This window comes from Gadus macrocephalus, chromosome 8 (genome assembly GCF_031168955.1).
Source record: "Gadus macrocephalus chromosome 8, ASM3116895v1".
NCBI classification, from domain to species: domain Eukaryota; kingdom Metazoa; phylum Chordata; class Actinopteri; order Gadiformes; family Gadidae; genus Gadus; species Gadus macrocephalus.
The window spans coordinates 20,121,594-20,144,963 of NC_082389.1; the positions used below are offsets into that span (position 1 = coordinate 20,121,594).

Sequence of the window (23,370 nt, forward strand, 5' to 3'; positions counted from 1 at the left end):
TGGATATCTTCTGGGGCTATGTCCATACACCCAGCAGCCATTGCCTCTAATAGGGACATCTGGTCCTGAGGGCGGTGGTCATAGACCTTCCATCTCCACGCCGAAAATAATTCCTCGATGGGGTTGAGGAAAGGAGAGTAAGGCGGAAGGAAAAGTGACCTCATCCTAGGATGCGCCGCAAACCACCCTGTGACTTGCCGGGAGTGGTGAAAGGCCACATTGTCCCATACAATTACATACGTTGGTAGATTCTGCCTGTCTACCTCTCTTGCTGTGAGCCTTTCGTAAAGCTCATCTATGAAGGCAATTAGGCGTTCGGTGTTGTATGGGCCTATGCCGGCCTTCTGCAGCTGCAGTCCATCGTTCGAAATTGCTGCGCACATGGTGATGTTCGCACCCCTCTGGCCTGGAACATCTATCGTGGCCCTTTTCCCAATCAGGTTCCTTCCACAGCGACGTGTTTTTGCCAGGTTGAAGCCAGCCTCATCCACAAAGATGAACGCATGTTCATTCTCACTGGCTTCAAGTTCCATGGCTCTCTTCAGGAAATTAGAGAATACACAAGATACCATAAGACAAAAATGGCATAGCTAACAGTTTTGTGCAAAATCACAATCAACATGACAGTGTGTCCTGTGTTCAGTCTTACCTGGACGTATTGGTACCGGAGTTCCTTTATCCGCTCAGAGTTCCTCTCGAAGGGGACAGTGTAAAGCTGCTTCATTCGAATTTGGTGCTTTTTCAGCACTCTGGCGATGGTCGTGGTGCCAACATTCTCAATGTTGGCAAATACACCAATGTCTGCGATGATGTTTGCACAAATTTCTCTTAGCCTTATACTATTGTTAGCAATAACCATTTGCACTATTGCATTTTCTTGTGGCAAAGTGAATTTTCTTCCCCTTCCACCTGAGTGGGGCAACCGTTGGGTCCTACAATAGTGAGTCAGACACAAATGCACTGATACGTCAGGAGAGTTTTGGAGACTTCTCACATCACATTACTACTGTTACAAACACATCAGTCAGAATGCTGTAAATACTGTATAGTACCTGTTAGTTTGTGTGAAAACCCTCACGATTGATGCCACCGTTGATCTTGGCAAGTTCGGCTGAACCCTCAGACCAGCTTCCCTCATGGACAGACCATGATTGATTACATGGTCGATGACAGTTGCTCTGATTTCATCAGATACAACTGTCCTTGCTGCTGCTGCTCCTCTCCCTCTCCCTCTCCCTCTACCTCTCCCTCTTCCTCTACCTCTTCCTCTTCCTCCACCTTCACCTCTTCCTCTACCTCTCCCTCTTCCTCTTCCTCCTACTCCACCTCCACCTCCACCTTCACCTCCACCTCTTCCTCTACCTCTTCCTCTTCCTCCTACTCCACCTCCACCTTCACCTTCACCTCCACCTCCAGCTCTTCCTCCTACTCCACCTTCACCTCCACCTCCACCTTCACCTCTTCCTCTTCCTCTGCCTCTGCCTCTTGCTCTTGCTGCATCCATTTTCCTATACCAACTACGTAAAGAAGTCCAAAGCAAATGCCAAAGAAGGCCCTTTTTCAACAAGGCACAAATTACATGTAAAACACCTGAGTAGGTCTTTAGCTGAGTAGGTCTTTAGCTGAAATGACCACCAGGTGTTTTGCATTGCAAAACTTATCCTCTGTGTTTTGTACAGATCATTGTATGTAGTGTTGCTTTTACGTAAAAAAAGTAATTCCATGCCAATTCACCAAGAACTATGGTGCAAAAAAAATCTAAATTACTGTAAAATAAAATAAATAAACTATAAACTAAATATTTTTTCTTATTCAAACATGTAACTTCATTTGTCTGTCCAAATGCAGCATCTTTCCATCTACAGTGATCTAAATTACTGATAAGTTAGGTTTTGAACAGAAAGTTCACTGTTTTGAACAGAGTATCTAAACATTGGTAATATATGCTGTCGTTCCACAGCGTTTTGCCGGTAGTGAACATTGAATGGGGCAGGTATCCATGAAATTTGGAAGAAGGCGTCATTGCCAGCATTTGTATCTTAGCATAGGGGCAAGTAACCACAGTTTGGTTCACATGGTCTACTGGTATGCTCACTGTGTGAAGTGTTTAGGGAATGTGAACATGGTTTAGGTAAATTGCCTAAAACGATAGGAAAAAACTGTAAACACAAAAATAAAATGTATTGCAGAGAACACATAAGATAACATATGTAACATACATACATAACGGCACATACAGAAGTAAACAGAAAGTTACCCCTGGGGAATGTAAGCCTGCAACGGCATATTACGTTGTGAAGTGCGCAACTTAACATGGATTTCTTAACGATGTGTGTTGAGACAAGAGTCAATGTCCAGTGCATGTCATAATCTGTGGGTCCAGAAACTCTGTCTCTGCCCAGTGAGGGAAGTTTTCTGCCTATCACTGGACCTGCAAATTAATTTTTTTCGCAACATAACAGTACCACCTATCACAAAATGAACCAGGCAAGGACAGGAATTCCCACACACAAGAGTAATATTTTTGGAAATTACTGTATTGGAGTCTATAGGCAGTAGGAAGGGATTTCGCTGGACTCAGAGAGTCACTTTGAAATTCTGTAAATCTCTCTGCTTTTGAGCACATATTAAGGGAGAGATGACAGGTTTGTATACACGTGTGGAGAAAATCATGTGCATAAATTGTTAATTGTGACCACAGTGACAGGATAAGGAGAACAGTTTCAGGCCAACACAGACACCGATTAGATTAAATAAAAGAGTGATACATTCTCAGTGTGTATGACCTCATCATTAGGAAATTAAAATAATTAGAAATTTAATCTCATTCAGTGAGTCCAACATTGGTTTTATTTTGGTCCCTGCAGTCCTGCCCTTCTTCCGAAATATCTCCAGGAGTTTGGTGGTGTACCTGTCGAATCTGGACAAAAAAGGTTCGCTACAGATGCATCGTGGTTATTCGTTTAAACTCCTCTTTGATCTGAAATGAGATAAAAACACAAAATCATGTTAAAGATGACTCATGAGATCACACATACACTTAGTTGCTGCTTGAACAAGAACTTGATTTACCTGATTTTCACAGAACAGAGAAGGCCATCTCTCCAAGAGGTCTTGGATTGCGGGGCAATCCTTGGCAACCTTTGTTCTTCTAATAGCGAAAGACTTCTCCATTTTCTCATTAATTGCCCTCTCATTGTTCTTCTTCTTTATTTCCTTCAGCAAATCTAATCCCTCCTTCTCTAAGGTTTCTCCGTCTCACCAAATGGCAGTGGTGGCAGATAGTTGACTTCAGTTTTTTTGGGCCTTTTAAAGCCTGTGAACCCCCTTCACTGGAGCATCGTCTCTTCAGTGTGTTCGAGCTCTGGAATGGGTAATTGGCGACCTCCTAAATTTGCCCTGTAGTTGCCCATCTTATACTTTATCCTCTGTTGCCAACCATATAGGCCATTAAAAGACCCTGGCTCTTTGAGGCATGGGTATTTTTCTACCAAGGCTTCAGTAACATCTAAAATCTGGACACCAGTTGGATATGCTGTGAAGCCAAATATAATCTCTGCAAGCTTCTCAAGAATGCTACTAGTTACTCTTGGGTTGTTCAAAAGTGTGCCATCATTTTCATAAGCTTGCTTTCCTGCTTCCAGTCCAAGGTCTACATCATAAGAAAAGACTGGTATTTCAAACTTAAATGGCCAGGGCTTAGACATGTAGGATGGTCCACTCTCATCTGGGGAGGAAAGCAGGATTGTGTCGCATCCAGATGAGGAGGAGTTTGATTGTGTAGATAGTGGAACTGGAGATTCGACTTCTGACATGTCCAAAGGAGTGAGACTCAAGATCACTGGTTCAGTTTTTACTACTTTGAGGTTAGCTTTATCTTGTACATCCTCAATCGAGGTCAAAGTGAAGAACTGACCGTCGAAATCCATGTCCTGGTACATAACAGTGAATGGTCCTGTAATATTAAATGTCTCTCGAAGAACATCAGTGAGATCCTGTAGTGTGCTTTGGATCCCTGCAGGTAAGATTAGTTTGCGGACCTCATCCTCCCCAAAAATTATCTGCAGTTTCGCTGCCATATCAACAGGAAGAAGCTGCAACAACAGAGAAGAGAAATACACTGACATTTATTCACAAGCTTCTCTACTAAAAGGATAGGCAAATGTGGTGCTTCAAAATTGTCATTGGCGTCTTCCTGCAAGGGTGTATGGAGCCAAAATATAATAATCTTTAAGCTCTCTATGCTCAAGTAACTGCACACTCCCTGTGTTCTCCAGCTCATAACTCCTCAGGTGTTTATTGTACCTTGTATTTTCTTGTCTCACAAAAAAAGTCAGTTTGTTACAAATCACCATTATCTGCAACACTTCAGAAAAGTCAGGCAGTCCTGCAGTGGAACCACAACACAACAACATTCCCACTGCATAGTTGGTGCCTAAACTGCACACATTATTGGCAACATGCACAGCTGTAACAGCAGGGAATCTGGATATCACCAGGTCTTTTAGATCATCCTTAAGCACATCTAAAGAGACCTCTGTTGTTTTTGTGACAGCATGTGATGGGTGGTATGCAACCATGAGCTGGTGCTTATTTGCAAGGGACAGCATGATATTCCTGAAACAACCAGTGTGTCTGACCACCTTCTTGAAAAAGCTGTGTTTGGCCTCGAATCTCATTGTCCAGAGGGCAGCTAGGCGGCCAAATTCCCGACTGAGCTGAGGATAGTGCTTGGGAATGAGTTTATGTTGAAGGGAAAACATCAAGGAATCTGCTTCGGTGTTCTGAAATGATGCTGTGAAGATAGCAAATGCTTTCTTCTGTATGGACTGCAGACATGACAAGGTCCACAATGTCTTTCAGTGTCATCAGCATCTGCCATACAGGCTCTTGTTCGGGTACTTTTAAACATATAATCAGAGGCAAAAGACGTAATAAGCACCAATTTTCATGTGCGTGCCCCCTACTGATTTTCGAGTCGAAAATGAGAGAGGAATGAGATGAGGGCGATTTTTTTTCTTGTATGGGAAATTGCAAATGGCATTATTCAATTCCATGAAAAAAAAATATTTTTTCTTGATCAAGTTATCAAATGCCAAAGCCAGTTCTTTTGGAACAATGCCCTCCAGCAGATCATGTAAAACATCTGGAGGGTAACCAGATGTCACATGAAAATTTTCAAGTTTTTCTGACAATGCACACTGTTTTTTTACACCATAACAAGGAGTGTGATCTGGACCAGACACAGCTGTCTGTACATGCAATGTATGCTGATCTTTGGTTCTTTGATGAAAAGACCCAGATCTCACTTCATCGGACTGAAACTTGGATCGCTCCCCAACCCAAAACCGGCAGACGTATGATCCTGCAAAGCTTTCGACAAATCCTGCCACAGAGTGTGCCCCAAAATTATCTGCCACCACACTGACCACAGTCCCTTTAATGGCCTTCCCTAACGCTGGAACAAAAATACCATCTTTCACCAAGCTTTGGATATCGGTTAACAGTGGTTCTAAAACTCGCTGGAATCCAAACTGCTTGGTGTCTTCAGCCTTACACAGAATTGCAAGGTAGATTGATGTCAATGTGGAAGGTAACTGCACTGCAATGTTTCCCAACACCAAATAGACAGCTGTGACTTTGTGCTTCTTTCGAGAGGTCCCAAGAGGATTACATGGACCTGTCATCAATGTACAGGATGAGACTCACTCTGTTCTCCTCTACAGAGGAAAAACTCATTTTTTTGATAGTGCGATCCATCACGAAATGTCTTGTACTTAAAGTCATTTTCAGATTTGTTTTCACCTTCAAATGTGTTTTCTTGAAAATACTTACTTAGGACCTGCACCAAGGATGGCAATATTGGGACATACTGGAAGGTTTTGCCCTCTTTTTTATGAAGTATGTGTTCTTCTGGTTCAACAACTGAAAAATGCTTCTTCATGAATTCTCTTCTCCTGTATGAAGTTGTGAAAGGGCCACCTGTCCCCAACGCAGTACTTATAGGGTGTGTCTCACAAATATTTTTCACTAAATCTGAGATAATGGCTGGATCCAGATCACAATTATGGCTTTTCAAGGTGGACACCACCACATCTCTTAAAAGTGGACCAGATGCAGAGGTGGATATAAACTGAAGCTCATCTACTATTTCATCAATGCATTTGTTTGGGACATTGAACATGCTTTCCAACTTCAAAAAGAGATGGCCAAATTTCTCTTTTATATCTTGAGACAACTCCTGTGGTTCCCCATCCCGAAGCTCTAAGCTCTCTTCCACACAGGGTCTCATCCTGAGCAAACATGGGTTCATAAGGTTGGCTTTTTAATATTTCAGTTTTAAAATCCTCAAGGGTGTGTGACTGGTGTTTTCTGTGTCTATGTGTAGCAAAGGTGGAATACATATTTGTATTGAAGTTGCAGTTTTTGAAGACACATGCAACTGCTTCAAACTTCCTTTAGTGGCTGCCAAGATGCTCAAAATACTGCTTCTCTGAATCACCAAAAACCAGAGCAGCAAAGTAGACAAGTAAATGAAAGAGGTCCACTTTGTGTGACCATCTCCACATGGTGTCGAGATAAATGGGTCTGAAGCGCATTAAATGTTTTAAACGAGCAAGGGCAATCAGTGTGAAGACAAGGGACTGACTGGCTGCGACCACCATTTCCATCCTTTAGTCTGTAGTGTGTTAACAATCCCAACCTCTTCTCTGACTCAAAGCTACATATCTTACACATCCATCTCATATTGTGGCACCTGAAACAAATTAGGTGAAACAATACAAATTAAACATCTCAAAATTAAACCAAACTGCCACACATAAAGAAATGATGTGACAAGTTAAACATTAATCATTACTAATTTGATCTTACCTTGTGTCAGCCGTGGAGTTCAAATTAGCAGTCCTATGTTCTGTGTAAAAAAAAAAGGGTTATCTATATGCTTTTCACCTCATTTCTACTAACTCAAAGACGCACATTGATATTTCATTTACATATCATATATTACAAATTATGTGTACATTATTTTGTAATATTACCTGTATGGCCATGTGTCTTGTTTTTGGCTCATGCTCTTAAATACTGTTGTGACTTCCTGTTCAAGTCTAAAAGGGAAGCAGAAATAGAATGACAAGAAGCAGTGACTCACTTTACATAGTGCTATGGTGACAATTTCATCAAACAGAAAGTTATACTTTCTATATAATAAGTAAATGACTAATAACATAACCTGCTGGTTAGACCAGGGTAACTGCTGGTGTACGTGATGTGACATTATTGTTACTCTACAGTTTACAAAGGGAAAGTTATTGAAAGTAGTTCATAATAAATTTAACAAGAATAAGCGAAAACAGCTCTCCAAATTGATAGTATTGACAGCAGAAATCAATAGATATGCAATATTATGTTTCTGACTCTACCATGCATAAAATATAAAATAAACATAAAATGTTGGCTAGTGTGAGTGCGCCAACCGTACTCAAGTCCACATCCATTCCATGGCCTGAGCACACTTTGGAGAGGTGTGCTCAGGCCACGGTACATATGCTAATGAGCCGACACGCACACACGCACGGTTACGCAACCTGAGCTGGATGACGTATAGTCCATGCGACGACTGTTCTTTCCCATTGAGCGATAAACGGCTCCAAATAAGCAAGACTCAGCAAAGTGCGAACTAGGGTTGCCGCGGTGTGGACATTTTCACACCGAGTAATACGCTCTTGTCAACACCGGTATTACCGAGTATAAACGGTATAAACTTTGAAACCAGGTCAACCGCCATCATCTTCTCCGTCAACTCTCCTCTCACACTCGGTGACAGCGTCTTATAATGTTCTATATATAATAGTATATAAATAATAAATAATTTGATATAATATCACGGCCACAAGCTCTGCGCGCCTCCGGATGGCCGTAGCGCGGGGAGCTCTCGTAGGTATCAGAACTGTGGCCTATTTTATACATTTTTATTTTCTCAATTATAATTATATTTTTAAATGAACGTCCGTGCAGCAACTGAAAAAACTAAAACTCTGGCGGTGGACCTTGTTATGGTCCATGCAGCGGACGCTTGGTGATGACGTATTACGACGTGATGACGTGTGTACAAGAGGCAAACGTGCTCAGGCCCAGTTGCGTGTGAGCACAGGCCAGAGAACAATAGGGTGGGGGGTCAATCGTACTTGAGCACGGTACAGATAGGCCTAGTGTGAGTGCAACCTTAATGTTGCAATTTACAGATGGTCCCTGAACACCTGACTCACAGCCAGCTATGCACAGACCAATTCATTTCTCCAGCACAGTTATGGCTTCCCCAGTCGGGCGTACTGTACCCATACTGTGAGCGACGCTGACCCGCACGCACTGTCCGCGGACGCTTGATGTTTCATAGTACAGCATACCGTGTCAGCTCGGTGTCGCATTTAAAACGGGTCGATGTGAAGACTTGAGTGAAACCCAGTGCGTTTACACGGAGAACGCGCGGCCGTCCGCATCGAGTATGGACAAATTTTTTTTTTTAAAAATACACCTCATGGCAGTGATGCGAAAACTTTCATGACAGCAAGACCGTGGTCGTTTTATTGTGTTCACAAATACACATATACAATCATAAAATTAACTCAAGTCTATTGTATCAGCATCAAACAAATTTCAAAGGACTTCAGTGACTGTAACGGCAGGTGTGGAGCTAGAAGGGTGAGGGAGGGGGTACAACCAGGGCCGGCCCTGACCAATTTGGCGCCCTAGGCAAGATTTTTGCTGGCGCCCCCTACCCCGTTGGATCGCACAGTAAATTCGACTACCAATGTTCATAAACTCAGAGAAGCTACAAAGCTTTGTCTTTGAGACTCTTTGATTTTAGATAGAAAATTAAACACACGAAACGTATTACAAACCAAGTAACAAGCAATGAATCACTCATACAATAAGTATGCACAAAATACTGCAAAAGAATGCATGATGTTTACTAAAGGCATTCATAAGCAAAATAATAGAGTTCAGATTCAAATTATTGTAAATACAATTAAATGTAGTATGGTTTATCTAATTTGGTTCTAACCAGAGATTAAACAAGCACTCAACTGAAGTGTAAAAAAAATACAAAATTAGGGCTGTGCAGAGGTAGACGGGACAGCAGCACCTGATGCTGTGTCACTGGGGGTGGTACTGAAATATTTTAAAAGTGCATCTGAAGGGAGAAGAGAAGTATATGTGACGACTGCATGTTACATTTTAATAAAAAAACAAATGCTTGGTGTGCTATACATGAGACTAATATAGACTAATGAAAATGTCATTGCAATGCAATTCAGTCTAACCACAGTGCAAAAAACAGTAAAGTGCAGTGAAATGAATGTATAGATAGCCTATGAATGATATGTGAAAGCTAAGGTGTGAAATATTAACATTAATACGCTTTAACTGCACACTCTTGACCCTGCCCCCCTCACAGAGGGCAGGTACAGAGCAACGAGCCAGGCAGGCACCCAGAAAAAAGGCTTCTCCATTATTTAATAGCCTTTGCTATGACTTTATGTTGCTGTGGGCTTAAATAATATTTCAAAATAATAGTAGTAATGGCACTGAAAAAAAAAAATGTAGTATATATATATATATAATTTTTTTTTTTTTTTTCTCCCCCCGTTTTCGGCGCCCCCCGCGGATGACGGCGCCCCAAGCATTTGCCTATGCTGCCTATGCCTAGGACCGGCTCTGGGTACAACAGTGCTGGCAGCACAACTTTTCCTTTTTTCTGTAAAACGCGTATCATATAACAATGAAATTCACTCGTTCCAGCCAGCAGCATCTTTACCACATCCAGCTTTGATAAAACCACGACCTCATGTAATGGGTCCTTTCGAGGCGAAAAGGAAATACTTCGTGCCAGCAAAGTTAGATAGCTAGTTAGCTAACGTTAGCTAGCAGGAAAATACACTATTTGCTAGTGTGATGCCCACTAATGTGTGCCCACATTTGTGTATATTAAGTTTTTATATACTGCACCATTTTATATTATTAATACACTTTATTTCCTACTAAATTTATCTTATTTTGTATGAGCAATATCTTTTATAGTTTTACATTTTTACAATGCAATTGCACTATCCTGCCAGCAGGAGGCACAGTAATATTGTGGTTTGCCTGAATCCCCGTCAGCTCCTCATAACTAATGAGGATTTGAAAAGACAAGCCACGTCTCCCGTGTCAGCATTATTTTCTTGTGTTTCAGGTGGGTTATGTGTTTAAAATGTAAAGCAAGTCGATGTTAGTGTCTGGAGAATATGTAGTGTAATGTTTTAGTAAAAATGAAAATGAATACATGTGCAGCTAGTAAGGTCCGACGCTCGCCGAGAGATTTGTAATGGCGGCGCCGTTTGAAGTCTTACTGTTAAGCTAGTAGCTTTAAGTTAGTACAGACCACGCTCGTCTCTACCTTATTGTTTTATTGTAATTACACCACACGTGGCTCACTTCTTGACGTTTTGTAAAGTGCTAAAACGTTTATTGATTGTTGTAAAGTACTTTAAAGATACTGTTAAAAACTGGTTAAGAAAAGTTATTTGAAGTTCATGAATAAGAAAATTTGTATGTTAAATGTAAAGGTAAATGTTCGATATAGTTTACAAGGTACTGTTAAAAAAACGAGTCCAGTAAAAGGGGTTTTAAGAGCATTAAAGATGCACTTTTTACAAACTGTTTATTGTATCAGAGACAAGAGAGATGAAAGAAAAACACTGTGAAAAGGTGTGTTTTGAATTAAGAGTATTTTTCGTGTATTTTGGTTTGTTTTAAGAACTTGTAAAATATGTCTAATTAGACACCATATGCAGTAATATGATACTGAGTTTAAAATGCATGGACAATCTGAAGATAAACAGTAACCTTCAGTAAATCAACATGTGAAATGAATAAATATAACTAATGAGGATTTGAAAAGACAAGCCACGTCTCCCGTGTCAGCATTCTTTTCTTGTCCACAGGCGCTCCCACCTGGGACCCGTTACAGTAGCGCGGCAGCCGCCGCTGCTTTCAGTGCGGAGAAACTGACTGAAGTAGGTGAGCCAACAGGAACATACAAAGTTTATTTAGCTTAAAACTTACCTTCATGGTTCCATATTCACGTTCTTCCCCGTCTCAGTCAACAAAGTCTGCCAACCTAGTTGAAATGTCGACCACGGCCGTGTAGTACGTGTCTGACGAAAGACCGCTCAAATGTGGGGAGGGGCTTTGACGTCATGCTGCGAATGCAGAGAAGGTTACCAGATTCACTGATGTAACTCAATTACATTTGACTTGGAACTATCAACTAATTAAACAAATTAACTGGTTTAGTGAATATTACTTGGATCATTCAATTTACATACAAAGCTGAGGACACATAATTACAAACAATCACCAAGTAATGCACTACATGAAAAACTGCTATTTTAAATTAAAAGCACTGAATTCGGCTTTTTTTGTAGAATTTATATGAATATGAAATAATAATTACAGGGCCCAAAAAATCAGTTTTTTCAGTGCCAATCACAATGTACTCCCATTCAAGGGTACAGCCAATGATATTGTGTGACGTAATCAGCAGACAACGGACCCCGAGCAAATCTGGAAGCCGAGCCGATCTGGTACCTACACCGGCCTTGCGCTCAGTTGTCGACGGGGCTGAGTTTACATAGGAATAGGGGGGTTTCAAGATGGGTGAGAGGCAGCACTTTTGCAGGCTCCGGTTTCTTGTTCTTTATTCAGTCCTTGAACCGTGATTTAACAGTGTAAAAACCCTCTGCTAAACAGCTATTTAATTTCGTGTCAAACAGTAACAAATAGAAAACAGTTGAGCTTTTTCTTTTTGTAACTTTTTCTTTTTTCGAGAGGAAATCTTGACTGCTAGCATGGCTGACCACGACTACAACTTGTGCTCTCCACGAGGCATGTGACGATATCGACATTGATGAAGAAGTTTGTGCAGATTCAAATGCTTCGAAAGAGCACAAACTGAACAAAGAACACTCCAATAAAAGAGCCAAATCCCAAGAAACAGAGATGCCAAAGTGGAATGGAAGACGGAAACACTAATGCTGCAATTTTACATGCGGTGCAAGTTCTGACCCAGAAAATGGATTAACAGACTGAACTTTGGAAGAGTTTCGACAGACGTATCGAAGGTAATACAACGGCTGGCAAAGAAAACAGAGAGGGAATCTGCGTGCTACAGAAAAAGTTTGACATCCTTCACAGAGGAAATAACCTGTTGAAAGAAGCTCATGCAGAGCAAACCCGCTACAAACAAAGATGGAACCTGCGGATGATTGGTCTCACAGAGAAGGATGGAGAGGACACCAGAGAAGTCGTTCTCGGCATACTTACAATATGCCCTATGTCCGTGAAGCGGCTGCGAGACACCGTAGACACGTTCACCGGCTGGGAAGGAAAGGCGACGCCGCTACCTCCAACAACACACCGAGAGCGATCATCATCCAGTTCGGAATGAGAGTGGTGCGGGATGAAGTCTGGAAGAAGTCGAAGGATGCCAGAATGTGCAAAGACATGCACATACGCTTCAAAAAAGACTTCTCAAAAGAAGACCGGGAGGCTCGTACGAAGCTGTGGCCGTTGGTTCAGGAAGCCAGGAAGAAAGGTAAAAGAGCATTCTTGAAGGAAGGATACGCGCTCATCGATAACCAAAGAGTGAACCCTGAGTGAACGCAAGTTTTTTCTATCATAAATGGCTGGCAGAACTCCAACTTACATTCACACTTGACTGAAGCACTTTTCTCTAACATTCGGTTGGCATATATGCTCCAGTTCCGATGTGTAAGTATTGCCTACTCGCCCTTTGTTCGTGAATGACTATATTGTAGATTACAGGGCAAATAAACCGATGTCATGATTAGATCATACGGTTAATGTGACGCTGTTACAGCCAATATCCTTTTTTTTGCATGCCAGTGTTTGGCTGAGACTGAATGCTTCTTTTTTTTTTTTTTTTTTTTTTTGTTCATAATAAGGGTCATATTGTGGAGTGCGGTAAATGACGAGACAAGAGACGGAGATGGGTCGAGTCGGCTTTACTCTCCACTTCAATTCAACAAGTGTTACTCCAGCATGAGCTCAAAACGTAACTGCCGTAAACAGGAACTGCCGTAAACAGGAACTGCCGTAAACAGGAACTGCTATCCCAAAACCCTTTTCCTTAAAAGGTAGTCCCTTGGTGAATGTCTGATCGTTGTAGTTCTGGGTCACCACAATATCTTTATGTTATACTGGTTTCTATAAGTAGTATTTTTTCTGTTTATTGACTTGAAAGTTTTCTATTAGTAAGTTTATAAAAGTTTAGAATCAGAGAATTACGATAGTATGAGTAATAATGGGTCATTGTTGTTCACATATTAGACCTTACTACAATAGCTGTTTATATGCAGGTCTTTTTCTTTCCCTTTATGATGATTGGAGGGTTTTTTTGCACTAAACATAAAGTTTAAGGACCAAGTTACTCATTCCTGCGCATCGCCACACTCTTTTGGTACATTCTTTTAACCCTCATAGGGTGTTTGCTTTTTTGTTACACAGGAGGTGCTGCTGGGTCTGGTGGACCCATTGCCTTTTAATTCAACATAATCAAGCTTTTTTTTTTAAATACTCACCAGATGGTTACTTCATCCCAATTGCAAGTAATATAAACAACACATATGTTAAATTTGTTCACTTTACCTTTGTTAAATCACATTTATGAATAGAGGTGCCACTCGTTTTTGTTTATTTTTGTATTAAAATGCAACAAAATAAGGAAATGCCTCATGAAACAGGCATAACAACATAACATAATAACATCTGTCTGAACAACACATTAAAGCCTTTGAACACGGCCATTATACGTATATCAGACTATACCACACATGAGGGGCAGAGTCTCACTGTGTGTGTATTGCATATGTATTTTTTGCACTGGTTGCATGTATATTGCGTTTTTCTGTCCATCATGGGTCCACACACTTTCTTTTTTCTGACGGGCTGGTCCTGCATCTGGCTGCTTGCGGGTTGTTCCTGGGGCTGGCTGCTTGCGGGTTGTTCCTGGGGCTGGCTGCTTGCGGGTTGCTCCTGGGGCTGGCTGCTCGCGGGTTGGTCCTGGGGCTGGCTGCTCGCGGGTTGGTCCTGGGGCTGGCTGCTCGCGGGTTGGTCCTGGGGCTGGCTGCTCGCGGCCTGGTCCTGGGGCTGGCAGCTCGCGGCCTGGTCCTGGGGCTGGCAGCTCGCGGCCTGGTCCTGGCTGCTCACGGGATGGTCCTGGGGCTGGCTGCTTGCGGGCTGGTCCTGCCTGCTCACGGGATGGTCCTGGGGCTTGCTGCTCGCAGGCTTGTCCTGGCTGCTGAAGGGCTAGTCCTGAGGCTCTTTTACGTTTCGGAGCTGGCTGATGCTCATCGTCCTCTTCAAACTCGGTGTCAGACTCAGAAATGTTATCCTCACTTTCTGAAACTATTTCCTCTGCATCACCATCAAAACCCTCTGTCTCTTCAAATATCAACTGTAAGGCAGTCTGAACAGAGAATTGCTTTGCCATATTGATCAGTTGTGGTATGGAACCACGCTGACGGAGCTTTTTTATAGTGTCAGGTCCTCAAGCTTGGTTCCCGCAAGACAGGGTGAAATGTGTGGGAATATGGGTGTAGATAGTGTTGGGTGCTCCAATTTTGCAACCTTGTGCGGGAACAGTGGGTGCACACTAGGGCCCGACCGATTCATCGGCCTGCCGATTTAATCTGCCGATTATAGCCTTTTTGAAAATAATCGACATCTGCCAAAAAGACGCCGATTACAACCGATCGGCGTCTTATTTTTTTTTATTTTTATTTTTTTAGAAATGTTATTGCGCTTAGTAACCTGCAGATTGCGCTCCTACTCGCCTAGCTAACTAACAACTTTAGCTGGAGTAAAAAAGAGGAGATTGAATTTTACCGTACAACATGAAAGCACACTCGCTCAGGCAGCTGCGCGCTCACCTCACCAATGTACACAAGACGCGTTGTTTGAGCATGTTGTGCCTGTTTTTCTTTAGGTCCCAGGCCATGTTAATTTGTTATACTGTAGACTCTAACGGTGAGACCATACTGCTCAGCACGCAGCACATTGGGAGTTAGTTATTTATTTTACATTTTAAATTACACTAATTTTTGACTGTAAATGTATTCTAAAACACTCAAAGGTTCTGCATTCAATTCACATATTCAAAAGTGTTGAAAGTATATTTAAGGTATCAAAAACTACGTTTTATATGCTTTTTTTTTTTGCTTTTTTTTTTAATCGGCCGATTAAATCGTAATCGTCATTTTTCTCTGAAAAAAATCGGCATTGGCACTCTAAAATCAATATCGGTCGGGCCCTAGTGCACACTGTGGGTGCTCACACACACACACACACACACACACACACACACACACACACACACACACACACACACACACACACACACACACACACACACACACACACACACACACACAGGGAGAGGAAGAAGGGAAAATGAGGGTGCACAGAACCTATGATTTCCACACTTAAACTAGCTCCGGGTCCACTGGACCCGAACACCCTGTGTGTAATATAAATGTGAAGGGGGGGTATACAGAGGGGGGTCATTGAAAATGTTTTCTGATTTATGTTCCTCACAGAAAATGAGCCAAAGCCAATGAATCTTAGGTCCAAAAAAATAATTATTTGTATCACTTTTATAAAGCCAAAAACTGAAAACGGGTCCCACAGACCCGAACACCTACTTAGGCCTACTACCTAAATGTTGTCCTTTATTTCTTTAAATGCTAGGGGGTTAAAAAATAATGTAAAACGTAAGGCTATTTTTTTTTTCTGTAAGGAGCAAAGGGCTTGTTGTGATTTTTTGCAAGAAACCCATTCTGCCGAGATTGACACAAAATTTTGGAAAATGCAATGGGGAGATTTTAATTTCTTCAGTCATGGAACCTCACATTCGGCTGGAGTTATGATTTTATTGAACAGATTCCCTGGGAGGATTATTGACCACAAAGGTGACCCTAATGGTTATTGGTTAATGGTTTCAGCAGAAATTAATTGAATAAACCACGTTTTATTATGTGCATATGGTTACAGTAGGAAATTAAAGAACAAAAATCTATTCTCATCTTTAAACAGGTATTTAGAGGAGTGGAAAATGCTTTGCTCAACAGACAGTGTAATAATTGGGGGGGAATTCAACCTGGTCCCTGATCTTTGGTTAGACCGCCTACCTTCAACGAGACAGTGCCACGCATTTAATGAAACAATACTTGAACTGATGACAAAGGCCAATCTATTAGATAACTGGAGAATGAAGAACCCAACTAGAAAACAATTAACATGGTCAATGCTCTAGGCTGGATTACTGGTTAATCTCAAACAACCTGATTAATGATGTTTCTAAATGTGAAATTTTAGCATTACCTTTAACTGACCATTGTGCAATTACACTGTCTTTTCAGTTTCATCGTGGCTAGTCAAATCTCATTCCCATATGGAAGTTTGATAATAGTCTTCTGGAAAATACTGACTTTTGCATAGAGGTTAAAAATGTTAGAAATTTCTGAATTGGAAATGTCACCTTTGAGCAAATGGGGGTGATTTAAATTTAAAACGAAAGAGTCTGCCATTAAAACATGTTTCTAAAATCAAAAAACAAAAACAACAGGTAATTATTAGTGAAATAAACAAACGCTGTCAAATAGTGGATTTATTGTCAAATTAAATAGTCTTCAAACTGAACTAGATAATTTATATTTGGAGAAAGCAAAAGGAGCTTAGATACACTCAAGAGCTCGATGGTTAGAAGAAGGCGAAAGAAATTCTTCCTATTTCTATAATTTGGAGAAACGACAAACCAAAACGAAAATTCAGAAATTAAATATTAATGGTGTTAACATAGACAGCAAAGATCAAATTAGTGAGGAAATAAGAGTTTTCTATAGCAACTTATACAAAACAAAATTTTCAGAGGATGACTGTCTTTTCTTTTTTGGGAAAATTAAGGAATGTGTAAAAACGATGGATGAGGATTTCAGGCAGTTGATGGAGGATACACTCAGAATTGAAGAATTGGATAGTGCAATTATGCAGATGTCTAAGGGGAAGTCACCAGGACTGGACGGATTAACCGTTGAGTTTTACATATTTTTTGGAAAGAAATCAGATCTGCCCTACAAAGGCAAAGTGCAGTAACTACGTATTTTGTCAAAATTGAGTTCAGAGTGAAAATGGGTTTTATAACACCTTCTTTGTCTTGAGACAAAAACTCTTGGTCCAACTGTGTCCCGTTTCAGAGATATCCCCAAGTCAAATTTGCAGTAACTACAAAATCCAACCTAATACCAAGGCTAAACGCAGTAAGTGAAGTTACTGCGTTCTGCCTTTGTTCACCCGGCTTTGACACAGTAGATACTGCGGTCTGCCTTATTAGTTCCATCCGAATCTACTGAGGAAAACTCATGGTGGAACTTGCTTTGAAACGCAAGTATCCAGACAATGGTAAGGACGATGGAAAAATATCAACAACTGACCTAAATCTATTAAGCCATTTTAGCCAACCTGCTCCCTTGAAGCCTGTAGCATCTTTCCACTCTGGAACCGCTGTCATAGTCCAATTACGATCACGTCGCTGTTTTGTTTCTTGTCTTCCTTTCTGAAACTATTTTCGTTTCGGGGCAGCTAATCTAACTGATGTGAAGATAACAAAATCAGCCTACTCATTTAGTTATGCCGCTTTTCCACTGCATGGTACCAGCTCGACACGACTCGACACGACTCGACTCAGCTCGCATTTTTTGCGTTTCCACCGCGGTACCATGGTATCTGGTACCTGAAGTGGCTGCTTTTTCTAGTACCTACTCGCTCTAGGTTCCAAGCGAGCTGAGCCGATGCTAAAAGGTGACGTCGGCAGACGGCCGGCGACTGATTGGCCAGAGAGTGTGACGAAGTCACGAGAGCGACATGGCAACCATGCTGGTAACATCCATAGCAGCGCCGCAGCCAACATGTTCCACTTCTCCAACTTCTTCAACATGCCAGCTAATAATAGTAATGTGATCGATGTCCTCCATTGTTGTTATGTGGGTTCTTTCCATGTGTGGGTTGCGTATGTGTTGTTTGCGTCGCGTACACAAATACGTCACGGCCCTTTCGCGCAGCCGACCCCGCCCACGTCCAGGAGGTACTATTTGCGGTGGAAAAGCACCCGTGCTGCTACCGTGTCGAGTCGTGTCGTGTCGAGTCGAGCTACATGTGCGGTGGAAAAGCGGCATAATAGTCGACTCCATTTAAGTCACTGTTACTTTAGCATTCTAGAGTTAGCTGATCTCCTGAGGAGAGCCGTGCAGCGCCTGCAGCCGCAAACACGATATTGAATGAAAATGAAATGTCCATTTAGATTGGTTGTTTACTTCTCATTCCACACGCTACATTTAAGCGTCTTAGAGTACCATATAGACGGGTTTCTGTGCAACGTCATCGCAGATGTGCGCGCGCAGCCAGGGGGCAGAAAGCGGGACATTTGTCATTTGTTTACCAGCGGAGTCAGCGGAGAACGAAAATGACAAGGAGCTGTTGTGCTGTAAACTGCACGAATCGGCAAAAGGATGGATGGAAACTGTTTAATATCCCGAGAGGATCTCATCCTTTTGCCAAGAGAAGAAGAAGATTGTGGCTCCAGGCCATTAAAAGGGCGGATTGGCCGTCCCGAAGGTCCTAAAGGCGGCGAGAGTCTGTGCAGCGCCCACTTCGTTTCTGGTATGTTTGTCTTTTCCAACATGAGCTGGATAATGAGTAGGACTGCGTGTGATTTTACCATACTTAATGAGGATATATTAGTGTAATTTACTGACTAACTGGCCAACAAATTTGTCCGTCTTCTACTGAGTTTGTAAAGTTTAACGTTGGCTCGCGGTCGTAACCTATAAGTTTAGCTTTTGTTGTTACTGTAAGTACCAACATTAGCTGCATGGCTGGTGTAGGTTTCTTAGTTCAGGCTGAAAGTCATACAAGAAAGTGTCTTCACAGTTCACACAGCTAATGTTACAGTGTACGATTTTCTTTAACTCTGAACCCGTAACTTAAATGCTTGTGCTATTGGTGCTCATTATGACTGAGCTCGTAAATTAGCAAATAGGTTAAAAAATGTGAAAATAAACAATAAGCATAGCTAATCTCATTCTGTTTCTCAGGGTCACCGTCCATGGATTGTGATAGTCCAGATTTTGTTCCATCCGTTTTTTCACACAGCAGCAACTGAGACATCTCGGGAAAGGTGGCAAGGTCAGTGTCATGTATTTGAAATTTTCTAATTTCTTGGTAGCTTGTTAATTATCTGAGCAAATAAGATATTCTTGTGTGTCTTTCTTTATTATGTTATTGTATTATCTCTTAATGTGTTGATTATTTTGGGTTTTTAACTTAACTCTACTCTGTTTGTCCTAGATATGAAAGAAAGAGAATAAGAGATGAAGATAAGGCCCCTGCTACCTGCCCCACAAGCCAGCCTGAAGCAGATACTGCAGATTCTTCTGAAGGTATGCACAAGTCATACTATTAAGTGTGTGTTTGTGTTGGTTGGTTGGTTGATTGGTTGGTTGGTTGATTGGTTGGTTGGTGGTCAGGTGAGTAGAGTGACAGAGAACCAGACAGATAGTCTGTGTGTTGTGTGTGTGTGTGTCTGTGTATGAAAGCTGATGTGTTGCACATGAGTTAATTTATCTCCTTTTTGTGTTGTAGATGAATGTAAGTTTGTGTCCAGAAAAGAGATGCACCAACTCAACCTGCAGTACAACCAGCTCCGTGATGATTATGAAGCTCTGAAAAGAGAACTGTATGCCACACAGGAAGAAAATAAACATCTGAAGGAGCAACTGAAGCAGTCCAAGTTTGGGTTTGATTCCATAAAAGACACAAATGCTAAAATATTTTTTTTTACTGGTTTACAATCATTACAAATGGTTATGTGGCTGCTGGATATTGTAAAAAGAAGCACACTTGTGCTTAAGGGTGGGTTAAGTTGGGAGAACCACCTCCTTTTGGTTCTAATGAAAGTAAGACTTGGACTCACCAACAGAGACCTTGCCTACAGATTTGGGCTTCCATTCTCAACTGTATCAAAAATACTAAGAGACTGGATACCCATGTTGTCCTCAATAGTGAAACCTTTGATAATGTGGCCTAGTAAGGATGCAGTGAGAGCAAACATGCCAAAGTGTTTTAAACCCAAATTTAGGAATTGTCGATGTAGACTGTACTGAAATCTTTATAGAAAGAACACACAATCTTAAAGCAAGGGCTGAAACCTGGTCAAATTATAAGCACCAAAACACAATGAAATATCTAATAGGAATCACACCAGCAGGAGCTATATCTTTTTTGTCTAGTGGGTGGGGAGGTCGTGCCTCTGACAAGGTAATAACTTTAGATTCTGCCTTTTTGGGTAAACTTGAGCATGGTGACGAGATCCTTGCTGATAGAGGTTTCCTTGTTGGAGAGGATTTGGCCAGTGTAGGAGCAACATTAAGAATACCAAGTTTCACGAAGGGGAAATCTCAGTTGCCAGGTTCTTGTGTTGACACTTCACGTCAGTTGTAAAGAGTCTGCATACATGTGGAACGAGTTATTGGTCAGCTTAAAACCTTTAAGATACTGAACACTGTCATACCCATCAGCCAAGTCGATATGCTAGATGACATTTTGACCATATGTGCTGGTCTTACGAACCTTAGGGGGGCTGTGGTGGCCCGGCGATAACTGTGTTCAGAGTCAAGGAGGTGTACATTATTTTCCATGATTGTGTCAGGCTTTTAAGGGCTAATGAGGGCAATGGTGGTCACTTACTACTTGCTCTCACTGTCTCTCACTTACTCATCACTCTCTTTCTCTCTGACTATAAAATTAATAACAGTTATGAATAACTAAATTTGATCAGACAGGATCATTCAGAGTACAAAAAGGTTGAGAACCACGCACGCAGAACTATTTCATTTATTTATGATAATGGAGAAACTGCGTTTAAAGCTGACATGGCAAATATTGAACATGAACTGAATGTTGTAAATGCAATATATTGAAGGCAATGCAATTAAAATTAAATGTACATCTCAACAATGAATGAGTGTACATAATTAATACTATATGAACTCATTTAACATTTATACCTGGACATTTTTTTTTTTTCTAGCTTTCAACTACGTTTTGAGTATTATCATTGTCTGCCGAACTCAAACTGCACTTTCTGGCGATGAACAATATATATCAGTGCTGTTTGTGATTTTACGTAAATGTACATTCAGAAAAAAATAAATGAACACTTAAAGAGTCAGATGTGTTGTTTGTTTGTTGTTGTGTTGACAGTAATGAAGTCAGTTAGATTTTGTCAGGTGGTGTACCTATCCATCTTTGCTCATTACATCAGTTTTTTCTTAAATGCTGTTGTCCAGCATCCAGTATTTACCATTGTTGGATGTATCTATTTGCATCCACATTTCCATTTTTTGGAGTATCTGGTAATGTTCACACATGGATAGTGAAAGTGTTGGCAGCAGTCTGTGCACTTGATCATTTTGCCAAAGCTTGGCTTTTTGCAGTAGACATTTGATCTCTTCTGCCAGGTCAGGGTCTTTGCAGCGGCAGACAAGTTCTGGGAGGAGGTGGTCCATGAAGAAAGATTCAGCCTTGGGAAGAGTTTCTTGTAGAAAGGGCTCATCTCTCCGTAGCCGGAAAATGATGCTGCTTGTCTTCGTCCACACCATGAAGTCACACATGTCCATTTGAGAAACATACATTTGTAACTGGATCTGTGAGTAATATGGGTGGGTGGGTCGCAAGTCATAGTTTCCATCAAGGCAAAAGGATGCATCAGTCTCTGACCCCTCTAGTCCCTCCCTGTACTTGTATGGACACTTTATCTCTAGCAGGCCTGTTCCACAGCAGTCACAGGAGAATACCCCATCAGGAGAAGCAGCCAGGTACGGCTCATCTGCTCTCACTGTTAGACCCACTGCTTTTACATTAAAGTTCATGTGTATTTTCTTCATTTCTGTTTCATAATTTTTACGTGCTGTGTCCTCCATTTGCTTTCCCCACATGACAGCGGGTACAGTAAGATCTGTGGCATCGTATTGCATGTAAAGTAGCCTCGCCGTAAACATTTTTACTTTAACTTTGTTAGCGTTAACTAACATTACGATCGTGCTGCTGATATTGGAAACATCTAAAACAACCGTCAAAACCTGGTAAGTTGAGTGAAATTCACGGACATTTCAGTAAGTGTTTTTATGATTTGTGATGCAATGAAAAACAAAGCGATTTTTCAGTAAAATGACATTTTATTGCAACTGTGTCAGGGAGAACTTACAAGCAATACGGCATCTACATTGATATCAGTTCACTCCGAAGCAGGCTTTTGCCCCCTGGCTGCGCGCGCACATAGTATTGTTTGTACACAAGAAACCCGTCTATTAAGCGCTATATAAATTTTATTTATTATTATTATTATTATTACATCACATGGTTTGGGTAAAATATCGCGTTGTCTAAAGGATAGCCAATGAAGTTCGAGCAGAAAGTCCAAAGGTTGCAAAACCACCATCGAGATCAGTTGACGTCTTCGGTTCATTTCTTCTATTGTATAAAATAGCAGTCACTCATTTTGACGTTAGATCTAGTTTGGGATATAATTGGCAAGTAATTTTTTATTATATCTACCTTATCTGTAGTTCTTATGGTTATTATATTTCAAACTAATGTAACTGAGTGACCTCTATGAATTGTTGATAGTCTTTTGCCACTTCTTGCCAAAACATTAATATCCAATCTTGTATAATACTTACTTTAATACACACATATGTATGCATCCAAGAGTTCCAGTGAATCACTTATCTAAGCTTCCCACTGGCTGCCACCATGCAGTAGCCCCCCCCCCCACCTTAATTTTCTAATTAAAATGAAAATACACAAACCAAAATACTATTGATTGTGTGTAAAATGTTAAGGATATTTGGGAAGATAATGGCAATGTTGATGACAAAAAAATGCAATTGAAGGGTTTGATTTCAAAACGCCATCTATATTTATAGTGTGTATCTCCAGTGATATCAACAAAATAGTATTTTTGTTGTTTTGTTAAAGTTAAGATACATCACAGAACACTATCCCAACTGCAGGTTCACTGATATAACCTAAAACCTTTTTATATAAAAAAAATGATTCATGAAAATTCATTAAAATTGTGGATAAAGCGTGTTGGAACCAAACTCTTCAATTGTTTAGGGCTGCGATGTGACACGGACATAAGGACAAAATAGATTATTGAAGGTTACAAGCAATTTCAATACTCTCAACCTT

At 41.1% G+C, this 23,370-nt stretch overlaps 1 long non-coding RNA gene across 1 annotated transcript; it reads left to right on the forward strand.

Moving 5' to 3' along the window:
- Nucleotides 1-18,477: 18,477 nt before the first annotated feature.
- On the forward strand, nt 18,478-21,248 carry LOC132463563 (uncharacterized). The gene is made up of 4 exons (XR_009527057.1): nt 18,478-18,777; nt 19,212-19,302; nt 19,465-19,556; nt 19,759-21,248. It is a non-coding gene; the product is annotated as an uncharacterized LOC132463563 (long non-coding RNA).
- The last annotated feature ends 2,122 nt before the right edge of the window (nt 21,249-23,370 follow it).